General features: G+C 40.1%; 1 long non-coding RNA gene across 1 annotated transcript in view; it reads left to right on the top strand.

Annotated features, from left to right (window-relative positions):
- Positions 387 to 7,586, top strand: part of LOC110401674 — a 51,287-nt gene continuing 44,087 nt past the window's right edge. Inside the window, exon 1 of the long non-coding RNA XR_002440531.1 lies at positions 387 to 594. This is a non-coding gene — a long non-coding RNA (uncharacterized LOC110401674). The remainder of the gene's footprint in view (positions 595 to 7,586) is intronic.

Genomic DNA, 7,586 nt, shown 5'->3' with positions numbered 1-7,586 from the left:
AAGAAGAAGGTCTATGAAATGTGGAAAAGGGACCTGTCCTCTTGGGAGGACTATAGGAGTGTTGTCAGGGCCTGCAGGGAAGTGACGAGGAAGGCTAAAACTCACCTGGAGCTGAAGCTGGTGAAGGAGGTAAAGGATAATAAGAAAGGTTTTTTTTAAGTATGTTAACAGTAAGAGGAAGGCTAGGGATAATGTGCATCCCCTGCTGAACGAGGGGGGTGTCCTGGTAACGGGGGATGCTGAGAAGACGGAGATGCTGAATGCCTTCTTTGCTTCGGTCTTCACTTCAAAAACTCCCCCTTGGGACTCCTGGACCCTGGAGGGAAGAGAGAGAGTGAGATGGTGAGCTTCCCTCTGGTTGAGGAAGGGGTGATCCAGGGGTGTCTGGGTGGGATCAGTATGCACAAATCCATGGACCCTGATGTAATGCATCCACGTGTGCTGAGGAAGCCGGCAGAGGTGATTGCTGAACTGCTCTCTAGCATCTTCGACAGGTCTTGGAGAACAGGAGAGGTGCCTGAAGACTGGAGGATAGCCAGTGTCACTCCGGTCTTCAAAAAGGGCAAGAAGGAGGATCCGGGAAGCTACAGGCCGGTTAGTCTCACCTCTGTCCCTGGAAAGGTGATGGAACAGCTTGTTCCAGGTGCCATCTCCAAGCAATTGAAAGACAAAAAAGTCATCAGGAATAGTTAGCAAGGATTCACCAAGGAAAAATCATGGTCAACCAACCTGGTAGCTTTCTATGATGGCATCACCAGCTGGGTAGATGGGGGGAGAGCGGAGGATGTCATCTACCTTGACGTCAGCAAGGCTTTTTATACTGTCTCCCATGACATCCTGATAATGAAGCTGAGAAAGTGTGAGATAGATGAGTGGACAGTGAGGTGGGTTGAGAACTGGCTGACTGGCTGAGCTCGGAGGGTTGTGATTGGCGGCGCGGAGTCTGGTTGGAGACCTGTGGCTAGTGGTGTTCCCCAGGGGTCAGTGCTGAGTTTGGTCTTGTTCTTCAAGTCAATGTATCTTCATTGACGACCTTGATGAGGGGATAGTGTCCACCCTCAGTAGGTATGCCGATGATACAAAGCTGGGAGGAGTGGCTGACAAACCGGAAGGCTGTGCTGCCATTCAACAAGACCTGAACAGACTGTAGAGCTGGGCAGTAAGAAACCTGATGAGGTTTAACAAAAGCAAGTGTAGAGTCTTGTGCCTGGGAAGGAATAACCACGAGTATCAGTACAGGTTGGGACATGACCTGCTGGAGAGGAGCTCTGTGGAGAAGGACATGGGGGTCCTGGTGGATGACAGGTTGGTCATGAGCCAGCAGTGTGCCCTGGTGGCCAAGAAGGCCAGTGGCATCCTGGGGTACATTAAAAGGAGTGTGGCCAGAAGGTCAAGGTTGGTGATCCCCTCTACTCTGCCCTGGTCATGCCTCATCTGGAGTACTGTATCCAGTTCTGGGCTCCCTGGGCCACAAAGATGATAAAGGGCCTGGAGCATCTCCCCTATGAGGAAAGGCTGAGTGACCTGGGTCTGTTCAGCTTTGAGAAAAGAAGACTCAAAGGTGATCTTATTAATATTTATAAATATCTTAAGTGTAGGAGTCAAAGAGACATGGCCAACCTCTTTTCAGTGGTCTGTGTGGACAGGACAAGGGGAAACAGCCATAAACTGGATCATACTTCCTATGCTCCAGGGAAGTTCCGCACCAGTGTGTGAAGGAACTTCTTCACAGTGAGGGTGATGGAGCACTGGAACAGGCTGCCCAGGGAGGTTGTGGATTCTCCTTCTCTGGAGATAGTCAAGACCTGCCTGGATGCCTATCTGTGCATCCTGCTGTAGGGAGCCTCCTTTGCAGGGGGGTTGCAGTCGATGATCTCTAGAGGTCCCTTCCAACCCCTACAATTCTGTGATTCTGTGAAAAACAAAATGTAGGAAAGAACATCTAGGGAGAAATGGAGAAATCACACAAAATCCATTTATTTTAGGGAAAAACAGAAAAAAATATAAAGCAACAACAAAAAACAACAAACAAACAACCAGAACAACTAATAATATTAGGGAGCAGAGGATGACTTTCATTTATGTGATCAAGCTCCTGGAGTAAAAATGAGAAAAAACTGTCATCTGATGGTATTTTACCAGTCTCCTCCTAATCCAATGGACAGGATAGTAAGTATATTTTTTAAAATTGTGTATAACTGGGAAGAACCTTGTTCCCTGAAGGTACAATAGTTTAAAATGAAGCTTTTCTGGATTGCATGGAAATCAGTGAAAGAGAAAGGAATATACAGTTTTGTACTGGTAATCCAGCATTCAAATAACTTTTCTTCAAAGGCAAATTTCCAATGCAGTAAGCTTAGTTAAATGCTGACAATATAAATCACATTTTACAAGATCACTGTAAACCATTAACAATTCATTTTTTGGGACAAGTTGTGAGAACACATTCCATAAGATAAAAAGAAAAGGACTATTTTAGAAAGAAAGAATATGGTTAGTTTAAAGGGGAGTTTTGCTTAGGTTTGAACTGGTTATTTGTTTGCAATTATAGCAAGAAAGCCATTTTAGCAGGGTAAATTAAGAGTCAAGCAGTCAATCTGACTAACTAAAGTATGTCTTAACACAGAAGCCCAAAAAGCTACTGTTTCAGCTGCAGAAGTTACGGTTCCATATATGGAGCTAGTTTTTGAAATAGAGGCAAATCAGACCAAGCCATTAATTCAAAACAGCAACTTCACTCTGAATATTACTTTGGATTTCTGAGGTGTATAACTAGTAACCAAAGCCCTTATTCATGTGCTACTTAAAATCATGGTGTCTGTTTGAGAACCAGTCTTGCCTACCATGTCAGATTTCATAAGCCTTATTGTCCTGACTAACATTCAGTTACTACTCACCTAAATATGCCTAAATAAGTCAAGATAATTTTCACTGCTCCTACGGAAAGTGTTTTGGAGCAATGTTTTCTGGTATTAAACAGTTGCTATATTCCATTTTGGAAATGATTGCTTTCACTTGTAATTGAAGTGATTCCTATACATGCATAATTTATAACTGAACAAAGAGTTCTGAGGATACATAAGACAATATTCAGCCAATGGCTGAATAAGCAGACAGTGTATTTTATTTCTCTACTGAACATGAATGTTAGAAGTTTGAGCTATTTCAAGATTTTGCGCCAATTCTAGTAGCAGTTTTCTTGAGTAAGGTCCTCCCCATCAGGCGGTGGTGTGGAGCCAGAGTAGTACAGTATCCACACTTAATAAAAGCCAGCTCAGCTCAGAAAGATGCTATTCTTCATTAGCAATTAATTAAAATGTGCAAATCTGCTGTCTTTTTCCCATTTTCCCCCAAAGCCTTGAAAATTTGCGTTTAGTGCTGATACTGCATGCCGGTTTTCAGCGTATGTTTATCCACACACTTGTATTAGGTTTGTACCTGTTTGTACTGAGTTAAATCATTTAGATTTTTTTTTTCATTTTAAAATAAGGAATTAAAAAATAAACACAGACTGGTAAAGTACTTACCATGTTTTTAAAGACTGATCTTAACTTGAATATCAGTTTTACTTTAGCATTTGAGGTGCTGGTTTTGTTGTAGGAATTCAGTGAAGGGAAGAACAATAGTTACATTTTCAAAGTGCCATTCATATGAAAATCAGTACCTAAGCTGTTTCTAAAATGATCTTACCTCTGTCATTTTGATTTTTGTGGATGCTTAGTACAAGTGTTTTTAGCAGAAAATTATTTATCTTGGGAGGTTTGAAAATCATACTATATCAGTGACTACATAGAGAAATAGCATGGATAAAGAAGTGTATTATAACAGCCTACTAGGCTGTAGGGTACAGGGTAAGAAAAGAAATTGAAAATCAGGAAAATAAAAATAAAAAACAACAAAGAAAAGCACAGGCAGGTGGGTGAAAAAAAATGCTAGAGGGAACAGAAACTGCTGCAAGCAAGATTTACCATAATCATTCGCAGAAGGTTTACTAAAGGATGTTACAGCTACCTGGGAGACTAGAGCCCAGGGCCAATTTGGCACACAAACCAGAGAGAGACTATAATTCAGTAATACACTGTTTTGGGATCCAATCATTACAGAAGTGTTTGGAAGGCAGAAGGTAATGAAAATGGTTGGAACATGAAGGTCAACTAATTCTCTGTAAGTAAATAATATTGATGCAGTGACACTGTCAGAGATTTTTGTCTTCCATAGACAGTCATATTCACCCGAAAAAGTAAATATCCAGTAGACAAAGAGTGAGAACTCTTTATATTAGCTTAATCCTGGAGATTTGCAGTGATCAAAAAAAAAGCAAATGGCATTAGGAATGATTCCTCTCCTAGTAATGAGGTCCCAGTCTATTGGCTCTAACAGTAAGACACCTTTCTGTAGCTAAAACTCCTACATTTGAATGACTTTTCACAATTACAGGCTGTTAATTCAATACACATCTTTATTGTTTTGATAGTAGGAATCGTACTTTCTAACAGTGTGTCCTTTTGCTCTCTTGGGAGCAAAGTAGGGATAGCCTAGCTTAAAATCAGCTTACAGCATCCTGTAGCCACAGTCCTTTCCATGGAGACGCTTATCTGCATGTCTCTAACGTACAGTGTGAGGATGAGAAACACATTCTGGCTTGTCTTCCAGCACTGAGAATGAGGATTATGGGGCTTTCTACACCGCCTGTTAAATTTGTGTCTTAGAGCACCTGGTTCCTTGTCCCTCCCTTTGCTTGATTCCCTCTAAATGCCGAGAAGAACAACCATCTCCTTTTTCTTCTGGTTTGTGTATCTCTGTAGCAAGATACACAAGCTGTCTTTCTGCAAGTCTGTGCAGCGCCTGTTACAACAGCACCACAACCGCAGAGGAGGAGGGGAAAGTAAGGAGCTAAGGCTCTCTCTTGTTATTAGAATGATGCAAATAAAAAATAGCAGTGTGTTTACTAGGCTAGAAATCTGTAACGACGGTCAACTGCAACTGTATTTCATTCTGATTTCTAGTGGCTATCTATAAATCAGGCAAGGATCCTTGTTGCTCTGGTCAATTAACGCTCCATTTTATTGAGCAGTCCTGTAAATAATTATATAAAAACTACAGAAATGATCACAAATGTGTTATAATTATCTTGACAATTATTCTGTATCTCAGTGGGTATGGGGGAAAATGAAATCTTTTCCTAGAGCATCTCTGGTTGCTAAGAAACAGTTACTTCAATCGTAGAAATTGTCTCTCACACCAGATACATTATTCTGGCAAATTGGACTTTCAGATTGAGTGCCAAGGGAAAGAGGAACAATCAGAAATAGAGACAATTGCTATTACAGAGCTGCATGGGGTCTAGTATTTGTGTGTCAAAGATTCTGTTTTTATATCTGGCTGTGTTTCTATTTTCATGAACTCTCATTTTTTTTCTCTCTCTCAAGAAATCATTTGATAAGACAACATGTCATAAAATCTGTTTTCTTCATGGTGGTTGGGGGATTGTAAATACGATGGTCCCCAGTTCTCATATCTCCATATTTTTTTTTAAAAAAAGCTGTGTTTTGAGGAAGACAGGCTTCAGCAGAAGCATATGCGGCAAGAGGCTCATACAGTATGTGAAAGGTGAAAAAAGTCCATTCTGCATCTGTTATTTTGTTAGGTAATCTACACACACTCTTTTCTCTCACAAAGTGCCATGCAGCAGCCTAGGGGTGAGGTCCCCCGGGAAAGCAGGATGCTTACACTGCATGGGACCTCACTGGGTTCCAGGGACAAGCCCAAGACTGGCGCAAGATAGGCAGAAGGGCAAAAAAGGTGCCTGAGTCAGCTGCATGAATGTCAGCCAGTACTTCAACCCAGATTTCAAAGAGTTTGTTGGTCTCTGAGAATGATATCCATGACTTGACACTGAAAGCCCTGAAAGCATCTGAAGATGCAGTGCAGCAGTAAATCACTAAGTTCATTCATTAGATCACAGAGTAGTGTGTGAGTGTACAACTCATTTATCACAGAATCTTGGAATCATGGAATGACTTGAGTTGGAAGGGACCTTTAAGATCATTTACTCCCCTGCTGTGGGGAGGGTAAATGCAGAGGCTGGGGCTTGAACATGCATCCTTTGGTCCAGTAAGGCAAGTTGCTGCTGGGTGCTCTAGCTGTTTATTTTTAACATTGTAGTTAGAACATGTTCTTGTTGAATAAAATAAAGAAACAACAAAAACCCAGCTAGCTTTCTGTCAAAAGCAGTATAGAAGTCTCTGCAGAGCTCTATGTTTTAAGGTCAAGGCTGTTAAAATTCTGAACTATGTCACTGAATTCTTTGTTTAAACGTCTCAGCTAATTAAGTTTCTGGCCAAGTTTCTTCTGAAGCTTGCTCAAAAATTTATAACACTAGAGATCAGAAGGTTGAATCAAGGATTTAATAAAATTTGTACAAAGAAGTTGTGTAGCTGCACAGAATAGTAAATGTTCACTGTAGCATCCCTGATGTGGACATAATGATGATTACTGGACATCTATTGAAAATAATTTATTTCAACCTTATTTAGATGCTTAAAGATGCCATTAATTAATTACTTTATCTAAACATTTGACATATTGCTGAAAATCTTCTATGAAAATAAAAGGTATTACTAATGTCATGCATAGCTTTTCCCATTATATTTCTGTATTTTTGTAAGGCAGTGTTTCCATGTAGACATATAAACAGACATGGTAATGTGTTGCAGTCATTCATTGATCTTACCAGAAAAATACATAGTCTATAGCATTATCCTACTGTGTGCTACTTAAATCATATTTTTTATTTTCTGTATTTAACAAAACTAATGTCTTTATGAAGCTGCTATAGTTGATCTGGCAGATCTCTCAGGAAAGCTAGAGGTTTACTGATTTGTAATTCATGGCTCAGAAGGTGTAAATTGGAATAAAAGCAATTTTTTTTGTGTGTTTAAAACATAACATTATTTGAAGAGGAATACAAACAGTGAGGGATTTAACTTTCTGGTTTCTAATTTACTTCGTGTCAGAGTGTGACTAAAATGTTACCACATGACTTTTAAATAAGCTTACCTGGGCAAACATGTTCTTCAAGAGAAAGATCAACCGATGTTTTCATAAATCCATACTCAAATCTGCCATTAGTCATACCTTTGAGAAATAAGTGATTGTTGTCAAAAAGTTGCAGGAACTGTAACTGTACAGACTGATACACATAGCTTCTGGCTTTAAATATTCTACTCGATCCACTTGCAGTTACACTTAGCTGAACCTTATAAGCCTCTAAAAGAAGGCTTCAAAGTGTTCTGTAAGACATTTTTACTATTTTATATCTGTTATCTTCACAAAGTAGTGAAATTATAGTGGGCCTGATCTGGGGATAGCTTTCTTTTGAATACAGTGGGATTCTAAAAGAGCCACTATGCATCCAACCAATGCTGTACATCAGCGTTAAGCTGCAACTCCCTAATCTCCATAGCAAAAATACCAGCTTTGGATCTAAACTTTGAATTCATTCTCACAGAGGAGCAATGTGTCTAGAACTCTGCCTTCTCCCACATGTGCTTTGCTCTTATGGAATAAAGTAGTCTTACAGCTGG

This window comes from Numida meleagris, chromosome 1 (genome assembly GCF_002078875.1).
Source record: "Numida meleagris isolate 19003 breed g44 Domestic line chromosome 1, NumMel1.0, whole genome shotgun sequence".
In the NCBI taxonomy this organism is placed as follows: Eukaryota; Metazoa; Chordata; class Aves; order Galliformes; family Numididae; genus Numida; species Numida meleagris.
Note: the sequence above shows the minus strand (reverse complement) of the source record. Positions and strands in the feature narration are given on the sequence as shown.